This window comes from Podarcis pityusensis (assembly GCF_964106645.2).
Source record: "Podarcis pityusensis genome assembly, chromosome: 9".
Classification (NCBI taxonomy): Eukaryota; Metazoa; Chordata; class Lepidosauria; order Squamata; family Lacertidae; genus Podarcis; species Podarcis pityusensis.
The window spans coordinates 40,514,964-40,534,389 of NC_138034.1; the positions used below are offsets into that span (position 1 = coordinate 40,514,964).

The 19,426-nt window shown below is 44.3% G+C and overlaps 1 protein-coding gene and 1 long non-coding RNA gene across 2 annotated transcripts in view; one reads left to right on the plus strand and one right to left on the minus strand.

Moving 5' to 3' along the window:
- The window catches only part of ZNF827 (zinc finger protein 827), a 128,990-nt gene that overhangs the window by 63,207 nt on the left and 46,357 nt on the right, over positions 1–19,426 (plus strand).
- On the minus strand, positions 11,403–14,668 carry LOC308485958. Its single transcript, XR_013990891.1, has 2 exons — positions 14,451–14,668; positions 11,403–11,869 (listed from the first exon to the last, which is right to left on the minus strand). It is a non-coding gene; the product is annotated as an uncharacterized lncRNA (long non-coding RNA).

A 19,426-nucleotide genomic window follows, 5' to 3' on the forward strand; every position in this document is an offset into this window, starting at 1 on the left:
AAGAAACATTTTCCTGAATATCTTTATCGACCTTGTAGGCCAAATTTGACAGGGGGTTAGGATCCCCTGTCCTGGGGATCCCACATATAAACCCCTTCCTGGAGAATGCTGAGCTAGATTTAAACCCTGCTCATCCACTGGTGTTTTCAAGAGGTTTACAAATAATCTACGTTTTGTTTTAAAGGTCACTTTAGGCTCTCACTTAGATTCAGGGTCTCTTTACGTCTGGTTTTAATTCTTAAATAGCTAGAGTTACTGTTTCAAGTTTTTAAAGGTCAAATCCAAATCCTGCAAAGTTTACACTTTAATATATGTTATTTTATATATGTGTGGGTCTTATAGCACAGCAGGTTCATTGAGTCATTTCCTCTTCAGATACTCTTTGATGACAATAACACTTTGACCTTTGCTTTAAATGCATTGCAAAATGCAAAGATAGAAAGCTTAAGTTTTTTTTTAAAGAGAATAACTGTTTTCCTACAATAAGAGCTTTTTCTTACAATATTGTTGAATTGAAACATTCACCTCAGTGTCTCTATTATCTTCTAAAGAGGGTTGGGGAAAAGAGCATGGGAGATCTTTCAATTTTTAGCCATAATAAACCTTCCTAAGTAAAGCACTGTTCAAAACTTCCCAAGGTAGTGAAGGATTGATTTGTACATGGTTTTGAAAGATGGTATAATCCTCACTTTATCATCTATGTTTCTCAGAGAGGCATTTATCTGAAGTTGGTCCTATGTGAAAATGGAGGAACAGTATACCAGGAAAACAAGCTTTCATTCTGATGTAGAAAGGACTGCCATGTCAAGAAGGTGTAGGATTGCCAGGTCTTCTGAACCCTAAGAGTGTTATTGTGTTCTTTAGAGTTCTTCAGAGACTCTTCTGTCTGTAGAGATAATAAGAATGCTGAACACTTGTATGACACTTTCAAGTGTCTGAAGTGCTTCATGTGCATTATCTAGTTGTAAACCTTACAACAACCATGTAAGACAAAGTCAGTATTATTATCTCCCAGTGTTGTTGAAGATGGAACTCAAACTAATAAAGTGTGGTTTGCCCAAGTCATCAAGTGAGTTCATGGCAAGAGTAACATTCAAATCAGTGATCTTCTGATTCATAGCTCCATCTCTCAGCCAGTACACTATACCAGGTCTCCAAGGTAAATGGAGCAACCAGAGACCGACCAACCCTGGTCTATGGTCCTGATGAGACCAGGTTCCTGGGGCAATCCCCAGCATTTCCAGGTAGGGCTGGGAATTTCTCCTCTCTGAAACCCTGGGAAACCTCTGCCAATCAGTGTTGACAATACTAAGGTTGATGGACCAATGATCTAACTCAGTACAAGGTAGCTATTTATGCCCCTTTATGGTTGTGATTGCAGATAGATGATTCTCTCTCTATGGGACACTAAGGTGGTTCAGTCCCTGTGTGAGTATCTTTATAAACAACAGGAATTGCCAGGTAATGTGTTAAAAGACAGAACATGTCAGTCAAATCAGCATCTGAGGTTCTTAGCTGGCAGATACTTGATTCATTTACCACATCACAAACTTATGCATCCATCACTGCAAAGACCAAAGCCCTCTTGGGTGTTCACTCCTGGCTAGTCCTGTCCCCTTTGGCCCCTTCACCTTTACAGCCAAGGGCTTTCTTTGGAAGCAAGGAGGCTCTTCTAGTTATGGGGACCACAGCAAGATTCAAATCAGGGTTCTTAATTGCTTGGGGAGCCTTAGTGAGGAGGTTCCCTGCTTCAGATGAATACCTTTCAGCTCAGGAATGGCTGTAAAGAGAAGTGATGTGCTAGCAAATGTGTTGCATCCTACACTCAAAAAAGGCTGTCATCCCAAGAGTATCTGGCACTGTGAACCAGTGTAAAAGAAGGCATACCCACTCACATTGCACATACTGGAGAGACGCAGTTTGGCACATCACCTCCTGGTTTGATCATTGATTACTGGCAGAGTGAGACGGCTGCCCCAGGCAGCAAGTACCAAGGGTATCGAGCAGGCAGAACTATGTGTATCACATGACCTGCCTGCAACACTCTAAGCTAGTCTAGTGCCCTCAGGTGCAGTGGAGATTGGTGTCCCATTGTCAATATTGAAGTAAGATTCAGGCTAAGGCTGTGTATACACTATACATTTAAATAATTCTGGAAACTGAATTACACTTCTCATCAGTGCTTTATCCCTAGAAAAATAGGTGCTGGTACTCACCATGAAGTTGTTACAGTAAGTGCCATACTTTTTGACAACAAAAAAAGAGATGTCAGTACTGCGTACCTTTGAGTACCCCCCTGGGGGGAAGCACTCATCGTCATTTTTTATTTATGTTCCGCCTTTCCACAGTTAAAACAATGCTCAAGGCGGCTTACAATATGAAAAGATTTACATAATTACAAATCTAGCAAAGTAGTCATAAAATTAAATAAAACACATTAAAAACTACATAACCAAACTGAACAATTTCCACATAAAAATAAAGATACAAAAAGGTAATATCCGTTAATATCAGTAACAACAGCAAAAATTCCCAACAAAACTTCCCCCCAAATACCCCAGTCCTTGCTGGGCTGCACTGGTTCTCAGCCCCCTTAAGAAACTACAATACCCATGATTCTTTAGGGGGGGTGCTTTAAATGTATGGTGAATACACAGCCTAATTGGCTTCTATATGTGAAATGGAGGAAGGGGTTGCCATCTTGTTATTTGCCTCAGGCAGCAAAATGCCTTGGGCCAGCCCTGTCTCTGTGAAAATATGGTGCAGTGGGTAGGAAACTGCAGATTCTGCTGTTCCTTTTCTCCGTACATCATTGCTGTGTTACATTAATTTACATCTAATCTGTATGCTCGCAGATCCCCCCCCCCCACCAAGGGGAGCCATGACGCTAACAATGTGTACCTTCCATTGTAAGGCACTTGAAATCTAATAATAAATTATGGTGAATTCAGTTTATTATGTAAATTCCATAGTGTGCTGACTAGAAGCATTTTGAATCATTTTATGGTGGATATTTTCATAGGGAGTTGCTTATGACTGGATGAGATCATCCTTTGGAGAGAGATCACATGGATTCTAAAAATTAAAAAATAATGTTGGCTTTTCTACTCAGAGTGCAATTGCTAAAAACTAGCTCCCAATATTTTTGGCACACTAAATGACTGTGCTGAAATGTATTGCTAGGCAGTAGAAGAAATGTGCTAATTTGATAAATGAAGAATATTGCTTTGAGTGTTCCAAAAATATTACATTAGGCAACTCAGCTGATCTCAAATAAACCTTGTAGATGATGCACTGTTGTTACCATTTAATCCGTATACAGTAGTCAGTACTCAACTAACTGTTAGGATATTTCCGTTCCACCTTAAAAGGGAGCAAGATGTTTGTGTCACAGCCTGCGTATTTCCTGTTCACAGGATGTTTCTGTTGTGTCTATGCTTTCGTTTCTCTCTCTGTGTCTGAGACACTGAAGCAGGCAGTCATGTTTTCTTTGTTCTGATCAGCGCTGAATAAACTTGTAAATAATGCTCTCCTGAGTGCATCTTTCGCTGTGCATTATCTGCTGATAGAGCGTGCATCAGCTCTGGAATGTGGCAAGCTATTTCTGGAGCTCGTGTCGCTAATTGCTGATACTGCGTGTCTACGGGAGATCGATGGACGTCCGGAGACGACGTGGAGTCATGATGGACTTTGTCTCCCTGGCAGTATCCCAACACTAACCCTATTTGGGCATGAGCTCCTCAAGTTAAGCAGATGCTGAACTTAATCTGAGTGGGTCCTAAAATACATGATTTTGGCTGGATTATGTCCATTGTTTTCATGTTTAGGTTTCCTTAAAAAGGGGAGGAAACCTGAAGAGGAGCACAGAATATTGTGTAGTGCTCCTGAGGAAGATTCTCTTCTGAACACATTGGGCCAATAAGTAGTACCTTGTGCATCTAGATGCTTCCTCCCCTTTTCTTTCTAGATTGGGGCCTCTTTCCCTTTTCCTGTTAGTCCTTCCAACAGAACATTTCCACTGAACCACTTTCCCCTTCAATGCATTTGATGTACCTTAGGCAATTTTAATAATAAATTGGGGAGGCAATATGCATAGTAAATGTTTGCTTACTGATGTAATCTTCTTAAAACAGTGTCTTGTTTTTGGAGGATTTTAAAACCAGAATGGACCATTTGTTTTAAGTAGTAAATGAGGTGGGATGCCTCTTCCTACACTTGACTACCGTATTTTTCGCTCTATTGGACGCGGTTTTTCCTCTCCAAAAATTGAGGGGAAATGTGTGTGCGTCCTATAGAGCGAATGCAGGCTTGTGCCATAGCCGCGCGCAACCCCTCCGGCAGGGAGAGGCTGCACGGGGCTATGGCTTCTTTAGCCCTGCGCAGCGTCTCCCGGCAAGGAGAGGCTGCGCGGGGCTAAAGGGGAAGCCAAAACAGCGAGCGGGATCCATCCCACTCGCTGCCTTGCCTTCTTCCATAGCTGCGCGCAACCCCTCCGGCAAGGAGAGGCTGCACGGGGCTAAAGGGGAAGCCAAAACAGCGAGCGGGATCTATCCCGCTCGCTGCCTTGCCTTCTTCCATAGCTGCGCGCAACCCCTCCGCAAGGAGAGGCTGCACGGGGCTATGGCATCTTTAGCCCCACGCAGCCTCCCCCGGCAAGGAGAGGCTGCGCGGGGCTAAAGGGGAAGCCAAAACAGCGAGCGGGATCCATCCCACTCGCTGCCTTGCTTTCTTCCATAGCTGCGCGCAACCCCTCTGGCAGGGAGAGGTTGTGTGCAGCCTGTACGCTGCTCTTTGGGGCTGGGGGAGGGAAATATTTTTTTCCTTGATTTCCCCCCCTAAAAACTGGGTGCGCCCTATGGTCCGGTGTGCCCTATGGTGCGAAAAATACGGTATTTATCTCTTTTAAAAAAACAAATTCTTTTGAGATTCTTGTTCCATTATGGCCCAAATGACTTTACAGTGTGGTCTTCATGACTAAACACTGTTTGCTACAGGATAAGCTTCTATGCATGTAGGCTGTCCTCTTTACCTGGAACTCTAAGCATGCTGGATTCAAGCTTATAGGGACCACCATTTATGCCTGTTTGGCAGCCTGTGCATCCCTTCAGAGACCACCTATGTGCCCTTTCAAACCTTCCCTCTACACATAGACAGCATCAGGAAGGGGCCAGTAAAACCACAGAACATCAGGTTTAGTGCTAAGGGTGCAACACTCTTTCAACAAGATTTGCCCCTTCACATGAGTAACACAAAAAGGGAGCGTCAGGTGTGTTTGGATGAAAGGAACTTGTTAAAATACAAAGCTCTTTATTATTGTTTTATTGTCCCACCTTGTAAGGAAATCAGGCTGGGCACATATGGAGACCTGAGGCAGTTAGTGACCACAAATGCCAGCTGTTTATTAATAATACAATCAAAAGGGGCCTGTGAGTTACACTGAAGACATTTGTCAAAAATGTGTTTGCTAACTTGCCTCAACTGACTGGTAGGCAGTAGCTGGTACTGCTTGCGCCACAGTGCTTCTTAGGGAGGATGTGAGCTGCGTCTGGAACTATTTGGCTTTTTAAATAACATGACTCCACTGGGGGAAAGTATGTTAGTTCAGGGCACCTACAAATTTAGCATGTACTTATCTGTATAGTATGCTTTGAGACTGCAACCCATGACTGTAACTGGATTAATTTCACTGTACGGCAGATGTCCTGACCCCTACCAGATAAATCTATGTCTTTAGGGCAGCTTGACTTCCTCGTGTGGGGTTGATTCATCACATCACTTTTATTTCTCCTTAGTTCAGTAGTGTATTTCATGGTGCTCCTGAAATATACTAAATATTACTTCATAAATGCAATCAAGTTAATTAATAGAGTTTGTTTATCTTAAAAATTACTTTGAAACTTATTTTTCCAGTATCCTGCCAAACTGATATATTTTGCAGCTTTCAGCTCAATTGAGTTCATGCTGCTTCAGGCTACCAGAATAAGTCCCAAAGTGTTTTGCAGGGAGAACAGTATACAAAACATAATATACAATAAAATATACATTAAAACAAAAATACATAGTAAAAGTCTTCATCCACATAACAGCTATCCAACAACATAAAATGACCACTACACTGACATAAGAATGAACACAACAAATAAATGACCCAAAGCAAGACCATTGGCACTGCCCAAATGCCCAGGAGAAACAAGAGCATTTTTTCCTGGCATCAGAAGGATGACAAAGTCAGTGCCAGGCAGGCTTCCCTGGGGAGAACACAGCTGTTGGTTCTTAGGATTCTCAAAGCGAGTCCCAGTGAGAAGATGGGACAAGCAGCCAACCAGGGTGAACAGGCCACATACATGCATGTTTCAGGGACTCCAGAAAAATGAACCATTTATCAAAATACAATACTGCAGACTGGTCTGTGACACTAACCGAATAAGAGAGTCATAGAGGGCATACATGTATGGCTCATAAAGCTGTCCACATCATATTGAAGAGAATCAGAGTTGGAGGAGCCATTGACAAAGTGCTGTCTGATGGACCACCACCTTTCCCCCACGCAGCACAGGGTTGTCTGGTATCTTCCTCCTTGATGAGTTCTCCAAAGGGAAAGGAGGAGGAAGCTGACAGGATGTGTTACCTATTATTTGAAGTAAATTTTACTCTGACTTACTAATTGCCACCCATTCACCCGTCCTTTATATCTTTGTATAGGTTTTTTTTTAAATGCAATGTGCTTAAAATTCTGAACATTAAAACAGTATATAAATACCTGAAATAAATAAAATAAATGTCCAAGCAGGAAGATATTCGCAGGCAGGAATTAACCCTTGAATGACACACACATTCATTGCTACACGGAGGCAGCTTTCTAATCTACCGCCTGACCACCTTTGCATTTGTTCCAGATGCAACCTGTCTAGCATCTACAGAAGGCTTTTCCATTTGCCATAAATTTTAACAACTCGGGGGCAATGGAAACATGATTAAGCAAAGAGTTGTCCAGAAGAACAATCAAATTTCAGGCATGTTAAAGGAAAAACAAAATAACATTTCAATTAGCTGCTACTCTAATCCTGAAGAGGTGGCAAACTGGAAATTAACATTTGGCTGGCTCCAATTTGATAAAAATTATTCAGAGTAGGGTGAGTCATTAATCAATCCAAACTCCTTCCTTATCAACTAAATAAGTCATTTGCAGGTGAACTGACCTGCCACTCCTAGGAAGGAAATGGATATTTGCATAACTCTGAGATTTGCTGGTGACAGTTTGTGGTTAGGGAGCAGAGAGCTTAATCGTGATCCCTAGTCTGGAAGACATGCTAAGCCAAACCTGTGTGGTTTTGCAAAGCTAAGGTTTGGCTTAGCGTGTTGTGCTGATGGTGATGTGGCTGAGATTGCACTTGGGCAAAAAAAATGAGAGGCACAAATACAAGATGGGTGACACCTGGCTTGAGAGCAGTACATGTGAAAAGGATCTAGGAGTCTTGGTTGACCACAAACTTGACATGAGCCAACAGTGTGACGCGGCAGCTAAAAAAGCCAATGCAATTCTGGGCTGCATCAATAGGAGTATAGCATCTAGATCAAGGGAAGTAATAGTGCCACTGTATTCTGCTCTGGTCAGACCTCACCTGGAGTACTGTGTCCAGCTCTGGGCACCACAGTTCAAGAAGGACACTGACAAACTGGAACGTGTCCAGAGGAGGGCAACCAAAATGGTCAAAGGCCTGGAAACGATGCCTTATGAGGAACGGCTAAGGGAGCTGGGCATGTTTAGCCTGGAGAAGAGGAGGTTAAGGGGTGATATGATAGCCATGTTCAAATATATAAAAGGATGTCACATAGAGGAGGGAGAAAGGTTGTTTTCTGCTGCTCCAGAGAAGAGGACACGGAGCAATGGATCCAAACTACAAGAAAGAAGATTCCACCTAAACATTAGGAAGAACTTCCTGACAGTAAGAGCTGTTCGACAGTGGAATTTGCTGCCAAGGAGTGTGGTGGAGTCTCCTTCTTTGGAGGTCTTTAAGCAGAGGCTTGACAACCATATGTCAGGAGTGCTCTGATGGTGTTTCCTGCTTGGCAGGGGGTTGGACTCGATGGCCCTTGTGGTCTCTTCCAACTCTATGATTCTATGAAGCTCAGAGAGAGTTCCAAGAAAAGTTAGGGGAAAGGTCAAAACTTTTCCAAAGTGCAATCGTCATCAAAGGACAGATGCAACCTTTATGTTAATGCAGTTTTCACACTGAAGATGGATACAAAAGTTATGCCATTATACTGGCACTGTCATATGCATGTGACTCCTATAAAGAATGACCTGCTTTTGACCTTTGCTTGCTAAGCTCCAGGAACCACTGAAGATTTTGCATGGGGGGGGGGGGATCCTATTAAAAATAGAAACATAACAATGCAGTAGAAGAATATAAAAATAAAATACAGGCTTCATTAGTTATCTTGTTATATCGCTGCTGACATCTGGTGACAATTAAGCAGTGTTGTAGAGCATATCCTGTTTTCCCAGTTACTTACAGATATTTAATTAACCTGTTGGTGAGATATGTCTAATAAGGATTGTGCCAATTTCGGAGGGTTTTTGGTTTATTACTGGTGAAGGCATGCTGCAGAAAGTTTGTTTCAGGTAGTTCATTTCATTTAACAGCTTTTTCCATGACAGTCATAGAAACCCAAAATAACATGAGTACCAATGTGAGCCAAAAGAGCGAAAAACCAGCATTGAACTTAGACCAAGGAAACCTTCGTTCCAAGATTTGTTCCGCCATAAAACTTACTGGGTGATATTGTATGAACTGCTGTGACAATAAAATGCGGAGAGGGACCTGTGTTTGTCCCTCCCCACATTGAATGAAGGGTGGAATACATTTGCAAAAATTAAAAGTAGTAGTACTGATTGTGTAGATCAGCTAATGTAACTAATTTGGTCTAGAACCCATGAATCAACTATCTAAGTGCTGAGAATACCAACCATTTATTTATTTTGGATATTTGTATATCACTTTTAAATAGTAGGTTCTTAAGTGGTTTACATAGTAAATTCTTATTACATAGTTACAGATAAAAACAAGAACTACTAAAAACACTGAAAAACAATAATAAAAAGCAATTAAACTTGATAGAATATATATATATTCTGTGGGGATTTAACTATATGTCTTATTAACTATGCATGCCTATGAAATACACAAAGCACACAACTACTTAAACAATAACAATGATGGGGAAATTGGCTTTTAGGGTCACTGCTCGCTACTTAAAAGACTTGGAGCACAGACCAGTGGTACAAATTTGCATGGAATATGCATATGCTAATTTATTTGCAAAAATGCAGATTTAGATCAGTTTTCAGAGTGGGGCTAAAAACAGATTCTGACTCCTGCTGTTAGGACTTCATTGGCTCCTGGTCTTCTTAAGATAGTGAGTGGTTGGCTTTGACCAATACTGCATTCTGCAGAATGCCCAGATAAACTGTCAGTAGAGTCAAAATAAAGATATAACCAAGTGTTTTAAAAAGAGGGGAAGGGATAAGAGATATTGGAACTAGCAGAAAGTATGTATGCCCCCCGGTCAGGCAACCTCTTACCAACATCCTTACTAGGTTTTCCTCTGGGATGGTTAGAGGGCTCCAAACCATGTAAAACAGATTAGGATTAGCCAATGTTGATAGGTATGAAAGGAGCTGGTTTACAGGTATGGAGATGAGTTGTGTTGACATTAGTATGCAGTTCTTAAAATAATTACAAGTCACCCATCCCAACAAGGATACTGTGATATCTTGGGTAATTTGCTGATAAATGTGCGTTTTAGTTTTTGCCTTCTGTTTAGAGTGAATCAGAAGGGAAAACAAGCATTTTCAACTCAGCCCTGTAAAACTGTAGCTAGTTCTCTATTTGGCAAATGGACTTTTTCCCCCAAGCCTGAGTGTTTTTCCTCATTAAATATCCTGAAAGGCTGTTGTTAGTGGGAAATGTTCATATTCATACAGAGGTAGCATATTAATCACAATGCAATGTACTTTAAAGTTTATTAGATTCTGGTGGATAATCTGCCTTCAAATAGCTTTGAGATTACATCAAATATTTCAAATGACCTTCTACCTCTTTTATGCATGTGTATCTAATGAAAAAACATGTTAATTTGAAAGATGAGATCATTTGAAATAATGTTAAAGGGCAACAGTTTAAAATGTACTCAGCAAACTTCCAATGAGAACTTTAAACTAAAAGCAGTGACCCAGTACACAGTGCTTTGTGTTACAGCTCTTTACTTATTCAGCCTGTAAAGGCCTTCAGAGCTCTGGAAATGTCTAGACCTGAGTCTTCCGGGTGTGAAACAGACTGTTTTACATCACACCACACACTTCCTGGAAAGGTATTTTTACTTTGGGCAGTTAATATTACCATGATGTGCCGCCTTATGCCAGGCTTGTTTGGGGCCATATGCAAAATGGTGGACACTGGATCCAGAACCTCTTAGGCTCCTCTTTTCACCCACCATACTGAGCTCTGTGCGTTGTTGAAGTGCAAAGGGTACTCTTTCACATGGTGCTCTATAAAAGGACACTACCCTTTCCCCCTAGCTGCCTTGGATGCTTCAAACTACTTCCCAGAAATCTGAGTGACCTCTTCCCCCCACCCCTGCTGAGGCCCTTCTGCACCATCCCTGAAGCCCATTGTCTGTGGGGAGGCAGGGGGTGGCCTTTTTCACTATGGCATTTCTCTGGCAACTCCATGGAGAAGCTCACCTGATACAGTTTCTGTTATTTTTTGGCATCAATGGAAGACTTTTTTTAAAAAAATGATAGCCTGTTTTTAAATGCTTATCTGCTGAGATATTATTCTGTTGTATTGTGTAAGTGTTTGCTGATATGGTATAATGGTATATATATAATGTTGATATAATATAATGGTAAATTTAGAAAGGCAGAGTCGCTTCATGATAGTCAGAACCATGCCCCCTCATAGCCATGCCCCATTTAATACTGTACAGCCTTCTAAGATTATACAATAGTAAGTATACAACAACAATAATTAGGGATGTATTGAACAATCAGTGCAGATTGCCATGTTTTATTTAAGTTGTTAAATGTTTGCATCTAGGTAGATTGAACAATTAGCATTTTAAATGCCCACTTCATTCTTCTGAGGGCTTTTGACGAGTCAATGCAGCATGTGCAGTTACTTAGTTCCATCTAGTTGATAGTCAAAAAGCAAAGTGGCAGTTTCAGTTTATTAAACAGCAAAGAAAAATCCCTCCACCTCCAAAAGTAGGGATCCCGATGGGTTTAATTCTTTCTTTGTTGTAACTGAGAGATAGGAAGCTATGAAACCTAAATGTCAACTGCTGGGGGAAAAATCAAAATCATTTGAACCTAATTTTGTTTCAGTTTGTTTTTACTGTTTGTTTCAGTATTAGAAACTTGTGCAATGTTTGTAAGATTAATAATAGAAGTTCAAAAGCATAGTGTAAATAAATATCCTTTACAAATAATTTGTAAATATTGTTTATGCTGTGACATAGGCGTGATCTTGAACTTGCTGCACTGATTTAAAAAACACCAACTTAAGTTGGTACAGGTTAGGCTAGTGTGAAAATTTAATGAGGTGAAAATTGGGCAGTATGGGGCTATAAATGTAAAATGTACCATTATTACACTGAAAGACTAGCTAATTTGGGTTTGCATACACACAGTGTAATGTCACGCTACAGTCTAATTTTATTTTAAAGCTCAAAGATCCTGAATACTTTCTTTTCTACCCTTTCAAAACAACAGCGTGGATGTTTCTCAGCTGATCCTTTTGTCTGCTTGCAGAGGAAATCCTTTCAGGAAGTCCAGGACAAGGCAGAAATGGAGCAAGCGGAAAACCTAGGGGGCATGGGAAGGAAATAATAAGGTTTTATTTTTGCATGCAAGGACGTCAGAAGCAGGGCAGTGATTCAGGAGTCAAAACCAAGAGGATCTGGAGTGGGGAAACTGCTATAATGTGAGCTCATTATAAAGCATTGCTTATCTCACATAAATAATAATATTTTAGCTTCTTTTGCTTATATGATTGCAGGATAGCATAGCCTCAGCAATCCATGCTCTTATATTCTCAAGGTTAGATGATTGTAATGTGCTCTAACGCCACCAGTCTTTAGCTGGTGGATCAGGGCCCACTAGGTGGTCATGGCCTGATCTGAGGTGGGTCACAGCAGGAGCCGTGCCGCCATGCAAATATCTGATCAGAGATTAAGAAATGGGTCCCCAAAGGCTTGTTTGGGTTAAGAATGGGCCCTAGGTCTGAAAAGGTTGAAGAATAGTGCTCTACACTATTTTGAAATTACATCTAGTTCAGAAAGCAGAAGGTAGACTACTAGATGATACTAGTTGTTATGATCATTATACCAGTGCTACACCAGGAGTTGTGCTGATTTCATTCTTGGGCCCAAGCCAAAGTGCTAGTTTGGATCTTTTTGGTTTAGGATCAAGTGGCCTTCTATGCCTACCCATAACATTAAGATTTCTGTTGATGGTATTTGGCAGATGCACTTGGCATCTGAAGGGGAGTGGGTGGCTTCTAGGGCCTTCTTGGTGATAGTGCCCAAATCATGGAATGCTCTCCACAGACAGTTTGATTAAGTTCACAGAGCAAATGTTCCCCATCCCTTACTTCCTACTGCAGTCAGTTATACACTCTCTGAAAAACTCTCTGTAGCGGGGAGGGGCTCCTGAGTAATGTGGAATGCAGTATAGTTGCTGGGGTCAGGGAAAGTGGAGGCAGCCCGGAAGCTGCATCTTAGAGCCCCTGCACCACCATCATATAGGGACTTCCAAGCAGCTCCTGAAGCCAGCCAGAGCCAAGTGCTTTGGGCTGCTGAGACTGCCGCTGCTGCGTTTCCCGGGGACATTCTGGGGATGGAATTTGTCCGGGGACTTATTGAAACGGGGACATCTGGTAGCCCTAGTATAGGAGGACTGCTGGGGCTGAGATGCAGGAAACTTCCCTTCCATGAACTTATTTATCTCGGAAGTCTTTCTTGATTTGGGGTAATTCTCCTCACATCTTCCTGCTTCCCATTGTTCTGGAAGACCCTCAGCTTAAGGCTTTTTGTGGGGTACAGTAGCTGCAGGGGACAGGAAGGGATAGGAATCTTTCCTTCTTTGAACTTTCCTAAGGATAACATCTTAGGATCCCAGACATCAGCTGTTCCTATGAATGGGGCTGTAAGAACAATGTACAGCTCATTATTATTGACCTTCTATCACAAAATTGGAACCTGACTGAAGACCACAGGGGTAAGCGTGGCCTGGGGCATGTATATGCGAGGCTGCCTATACATGGAATTGCTAGACTTTTGAAATCTATCCAGGCTATTGTAATTTACCAAATAAGTTAATATTTTCATAGTTGGATTTTGTAGGTAAAAATGGAACAACTGGGATGTCAGGCACTACGAAAATGGTTCCACTGGTGCTCACTAACTCTAGTTTGGTGATCTGTGCCCATAAAGTCTTAAGACCTGGGCCTCCACTCTGAGATGGCAGCAGCTCAGCCTTCTTGAAAGCTGTTGCCTCTGCCAAAGAAGGAAAATGACGACTGAGTCTGGGTCACTAAAGTCAAGGCTCCCTCATTGCATGCCACCATTTGCCAAGTCATTTACTGTTGCCTGCTTCACATCTCCCCACATGCTCCAAGGCACAGCCTGTCAAGAAAGCACCAGTATTCTTGCCAGATTAACTGTCTAATGCCTTCTTGATGGTGAAAAAGAATGGGCACTTAATTAGAATTTATTATGAAATAGCGGACACTTCACTTTGAAGAGGCCCTCTTTTTTTCTGCTTTCTTTCTTTCTTTGTCGTGAGGTAACTAAAGATTTGCACATGTTTACCTTTCTGACTAAAACTTGTACAGTACTTGACAAGTTGTTGAAATAGCAAAAAGAAATGAGGCCTGTTCCAAACAAAGCTGCCCTGGGGCATTTGCTGCCTGAGGCAAAACCACAAAAGACACCATTACCCTGGCGCCATCAAGTTATATAGTGCCCAAGACTGACCAAGTAATTTTGCCACCTGAGGCAGAAACTCTGGCAAGCATCCTTTCCTGAGGTAAAAAGACAACAACAATGAATTCAATAACAATTTGTGTATTTTCATTACACCTAAAATCAGTTGCCTGAAGCAGGCACTCCACTCTGCCTAATAGTAGGGCTGACTCTGTGTGTTCACTATGATGGTGTGCCCTGAGGTGTCCAACTGGGCAGTATAATTTTAAAACTGCATCTCACTTGCAGTGTGGGTTTTACAGTCCACTTTTGTTACCTCAGGATTTTACCAGTTCATTTCCATCTCATTCTGCTGCATGTGAAGATCAAGTTTTAAATGTATAGAAGCGTTTCCTGCATGTGAAAATCTGGAACGGTCAATGAGTAAAGGAATATACGGTGTCATTACACGTTTTCCATACCTCGGTCATGCCCATGTGTGCTAGCCAGAAGTGTTTGCAGAGCAGAGGATTAAACTGTGCACGGAGCAGAAACAGAAATAGAAAGAATGTTTCGAAAGAGAGGCTGAGCAACGAAGGTCATCTTGACTCTTGCACCTAAATTTGGAGTCCAGTGCCGGAACTCCAGAGGTCAGACATCTGAAGAACACATTTGTTCTCTCTGTTATCTGAGATTTTCATAGATAAAGATACCCAGTGCATACCTCTGAAAAGCCAAGTTCATTCTTAACGCACAGCGTTTGGGAGGTTTACCCTTCACCCTCAGTCCTGCTGAGAGACAATCATAGGGAAGGAAATAGCAATACAGTAGTCGGGGGGGGGGGGACCTGCATTACATTACTTACTTGAGAATTCAAAAGAAAAGCCTATTTAAGTTTGCAATAAATAAATGTGCTTCAAAATAGTGTCGGTTCATCAGTATCCATGCAGTGTTTTAAAGTCAACTACTGTCAAAACAAAGGACAGGCAGAACACCAGTTTGTTTGTGTGTTTTTGTTTTGTTTTTCTAGTATCTGCTGTTTACAGTAAATGTGTTGTTTTGGTTGTTAAAAAAAATAGAATCTCAAAATACAGTAAATACCCTTCCCCATTCCCACATGAATACTAAAGCAAACTAGAAATTGATTTTTTTAAGGGGCTAGAACATAAGGCCAAATGCCCATCTAGTCCAGCATCTTGTTCTCACAGTGACCAGCCATAAGCAGGACTTGAGTGCATTTGTGATTCCCAGCAACTGACAACTAAAAGGCTGCAATCCTGTACAAGTGAGTTCCAATGAACTCAGTGGGACTGTTGACAGGTGTAGGATCAGAATGCACATCATTTGGAGTTGTTACATTTATGATTAGGCTTAAGATGGTTCCCTTGTGAACTTGATTCTGTTATGTAGGAAAATGCAATATCCCCCCCTGCCCCGAAGCTAAATGCAAAGGCTGTGTAGTTAAGGGGATGCTGTGCCATTTATCTCAAGTCATGTTCTTAAACATCACATCTTTCATAACAAACTATGTGCCTTAGCTTGACATTTAGCAGGTGGGTGAGAATAAAAATGGAAATGAATGAAAGTAGCAAATAACCATGTTACTGGCTTCATTGGGGCAGAGGTGAAGTGACAGTGAACCTCATCTCAGAGAAAACAGTAGGGTCCCAAAACTGTACAGTGCCTTATTATTTCAAATACAGGATTAAGAGCTATGTCACACATCACCATTTCCCTCACTGATACCTCTGCTATATACAAAATCCATGTATACTGGGAGGGGTAGCTAGATTTCATGGACTGTCTGGATGCAGAGGAGCGGTGGGAGGCACCAGCTGGGGAACCCCCAAGGGAAGAAGGCTCAGAGCCAGGGGATTGGTGGTGGGACAATGATGCGTGGTCGGAGGGAGAAGAAGGAGCAGACTGGGAGGAGGTGGTGTTGGAAGCTGAAGAGGCAACAGGGTTTACTGAGCAGGAAGAGGCTGTGACAGAGTGCAGTCCAGGCTCAGAGACAGAAGAGGAGGGGGGCCAAGAGGCAGGCTGCCCTCCTTCTGCGGTCAGCTTCCCTCCTCCCTGGTCTCCCAGAACACACAAAGAAATGAAGAGGGTGGAGCAACAAGTTACAAGGCCACAATTTAAGAAGGATATTGACAAGCTGGAAACCAAGCCTTATGAAGGAGGGAGTCGGGTGTGTTTAGCCTGGAAAAGAGAAGACTGGGAGCCTTCTTCAAGTATCTAAAGGGCTGTCACATGGGAAATGGAGCAAGCTTGTTTTTTCCTGCTCCTGAGGTAGGACCAAACCAATGGCTTCAAGTTATAAGAAAGGAAGACCTTTCTGACAGTAAGAGCTGTTCAGCAGTGGGATGGACTGCCTAGGGAGGTTATGGACTCTCCTTCCTTGGAGGTTTTTAAGCAGAGGTTGGATGACCATCTGTCATGGATGCTTTAGTTGAGATTCCTGCATTGCAGGGGATTGGACTAGATAGCCCTTGAGATCCCTTCCAACTGTACAGTTTTATGATTCTAAGGGAATGTTGTGCTTGGGCTGAAGAAGGTTCCCCACACCTACCTACATGGAAGAAGCTTCTGTTTAGGAAATGGCCATGTGTGAAGCAGCCCTAACTAGGCCTCATTTATAAGAGTGATCTCCCTTGCCCAGGAAGAAGAGCTTAGTGAACTTATAATACCTCAATTATCAATGAACGTTTACACTAATTAATATGCTGCTCCCCAAATTAAAACCTACACAGAATCCCTCTGCTTCATGCATCTGGTTGTGTGATGAATTCATGCAGTTGGAAACATAAAATTAAGGCTTCAGCTGTGGAAGGTAAACTGAGAATTTCACTGACTGAAGTTTCATTCAGAGAATTTCCACATAGCAATGCTGTTGGGTAACAGATACAAAGGAATAGAAAAACCTTCTGTCAGAGTTGCTTCCAGATCCTAGCTCACAGAGGATCACGCTAGCCAGCGATCATTAAATAAAAGTCTTTATTGAGTTACAGTTTCCATTCTCAAGCTGCTGCGTGCAACCCTACGTCTAATGGTTAGATCGGCGAAGCTCCATCTGAGTCTCCGCCCCTTGTACACCAACTTAATATCCTAGCCTTGCTCCACCTTTTCCGCCTGACTGTTCTTCTCTGGGTCCCTCTGCCCCCCGGGGTCTCTTCCTTCCGGGATTCCTCTGACGCTGACGCTGACCCCCCTGACTCTTCTCCCTCCTTTCGGCGGGCTTTAGGACCTGGCTCCCTTTCCGGGCTGCCTACTGCGCCACCTTCCTGTGCATTTGAACTTGTCGCGCGCGCCCAACCTTCCACCTTCCGTCTGACCGTTTCTTCGCTCCCCGATGGAGGTGTGGCCACTCCTGACTCGTGCCCTCCCCCCTGTTGTGAGCTGCCAGCGCTTGATCCCTGGCGCCCTTCCTCTTCCCTGCTCTCTGGCGGTGACGCTGGTCCCGATTTCCAACTGCTCCCCTCTGAGTCCCCTCTGGCTCTATCTTCCTGGGGTGTCCCCCTAGGCTCCCCCCTTGCCCTGGCCACTGGTGCTCCTTTCTGTGAATCTTCTGATTCACTGGAAAGACTCGGAGATCTCGGGTCGTCGTCATCACTCATCTTTTCTTCTGCCTCCTCCCCCTCGCTCTCTGTTTCCTCCCTTGCCCTTGCCTCTGCTCCTGAACCCCTGACATCCATCCCCCCCTCGAAGCCCCCTCTTCCCCCCTCCCCTCCTTCCGGTGCGGGATCTGGGTGCTGCTGTGTCAGGGGGACGAATGTCGGATACAGTTCGCTTCCCGTGGCGGGCCGCCATCCGAAGTCTTCCGGTTCTTCCTCCCTGCTCTCGTTGACGACGGTCACCTCCGCTTCCATCTCTGTGCCGCCGTGCTCGAAACCCGGGTCGTCCCCGAAAACGTCCATGTCCGTCTCTCCCTCGTTGCCTTCTGGAGACGTTGCTCGTCCTGGACCCTCCAGCCACCTTCTGCGGAACTGCTCCTCTGGTCGATCATCCCACCAATACGAGGGTTCTGAAGCAGATCCCGAGGGTGACCCCTCCGGGGAACGGGCGTCTCGTGTCGGTTCCTCGTCCGAGTCGAACCCCCGGAACGTGCTGGCTGAAAGCGTGGGCGTGAAAAGCCAGTCGTCGAAAAAGTCTGCTGGCATTGGCCTATGTGGGAAGAGGGCATGAAACTCTTCTTTGAGCAGAGGTTCGTCTAAAGCGTAGCCCGGCACCCAGCTGTTGGCACTGGCCGGGGTGCCCTCCTTGGCGAGAAGGTATTCTACCCCCTCTTCCCCCCATCTGGAGTCCAAAATCTCCGTGACTTCGTTGATGCGCTCCTCCTGTGCCACTCCCCCTTGCCCGGTTCTCTCTCGGAGCGGACCCGGTGCCGTTCCTGGTTCCTGAAACCTGTGAGGTGCCTTGTAGGGAGTGAGCACCGATCTGTGGAACACCGGATGCATTCTGGAACCCTCCGGAAGAGCCAGCCTGAAAGCCACCGGGTTGACCTGTTCTTCGACTTGGTAGGGCCCCAGTTGTTTATGCCCTAGTTTCTTCTTCGCCAACGACCTGGCCGGCACTGCGTGGGCTGCTAACCAGACCCAGTCTCCCACATGGATCTCTTCGCCAACCCTTCTGTGTTTGTCCGCTTGTACCTTGTATGCGTGTTTAGCCAGCTCCAGGTGCCGCCGCAGCTGATCGTGGACCTCCTGCAACTCCGACGCGAACGCATCTGCTGTCTGCGGCTCCCCCTCCCCCATTCTTTCCAGTCCCGGGAAGGTTCTGGGGTGCCTCCCGTTGTTGGCGAAGAACGGCGTGACCCCCGTGGACACGTGCTTCGTGTTGTTGTAGGCGAACTCGGCGAGAGGCAGGTAATCCACCCACGTCGCAGGCTGTTGATTCGCATAACATCTCAGGTACTGCTGCATGATGGCATTGACCCGCTCCGCTTGCCCGTTGGTCTGCGGGTGTCTAGCCGACGCCAGGTTGATCTTGACGTTCAGGAAGCCCATCAGCCTCTGCCAGAAGTTCGAGATGAACTGTCGCCCTCGGTCGGACAGAATAGACCGCGGCAGACCGTGAACCTTGAACACGTGGTCTATGAACAGTTTGGCGGTTTGTTCCGCCGTGGCCACCTTCGCACACGGAATGAAATGTGCCATCTTGGAGAACAAGTCCACCACCACCAGCACAGCCGTCTTGCCCCTCGAGCTGGGCAGATCCGTGACAAAGTCCAGGGCCACTCTCTCCCATGGTTCGAACGGAGTTTGCAGCGGTTCCAGCAGTCCGGCCGGCGGTCTGTGCACTGGTTTGGCCCTCTGGCAGGTGTCACACCTCGCCACGTAGTCCGCGACTTCCCCTCTCATTCCGGGCCACCAGAAGTCTCTGGCTACTAATTCCACCGTCTTCTCCTTGCCAAAGTGCCCGGCAGTGGGCGCGTCGTGCAGCTGCTGCAGTACCTTGGCGC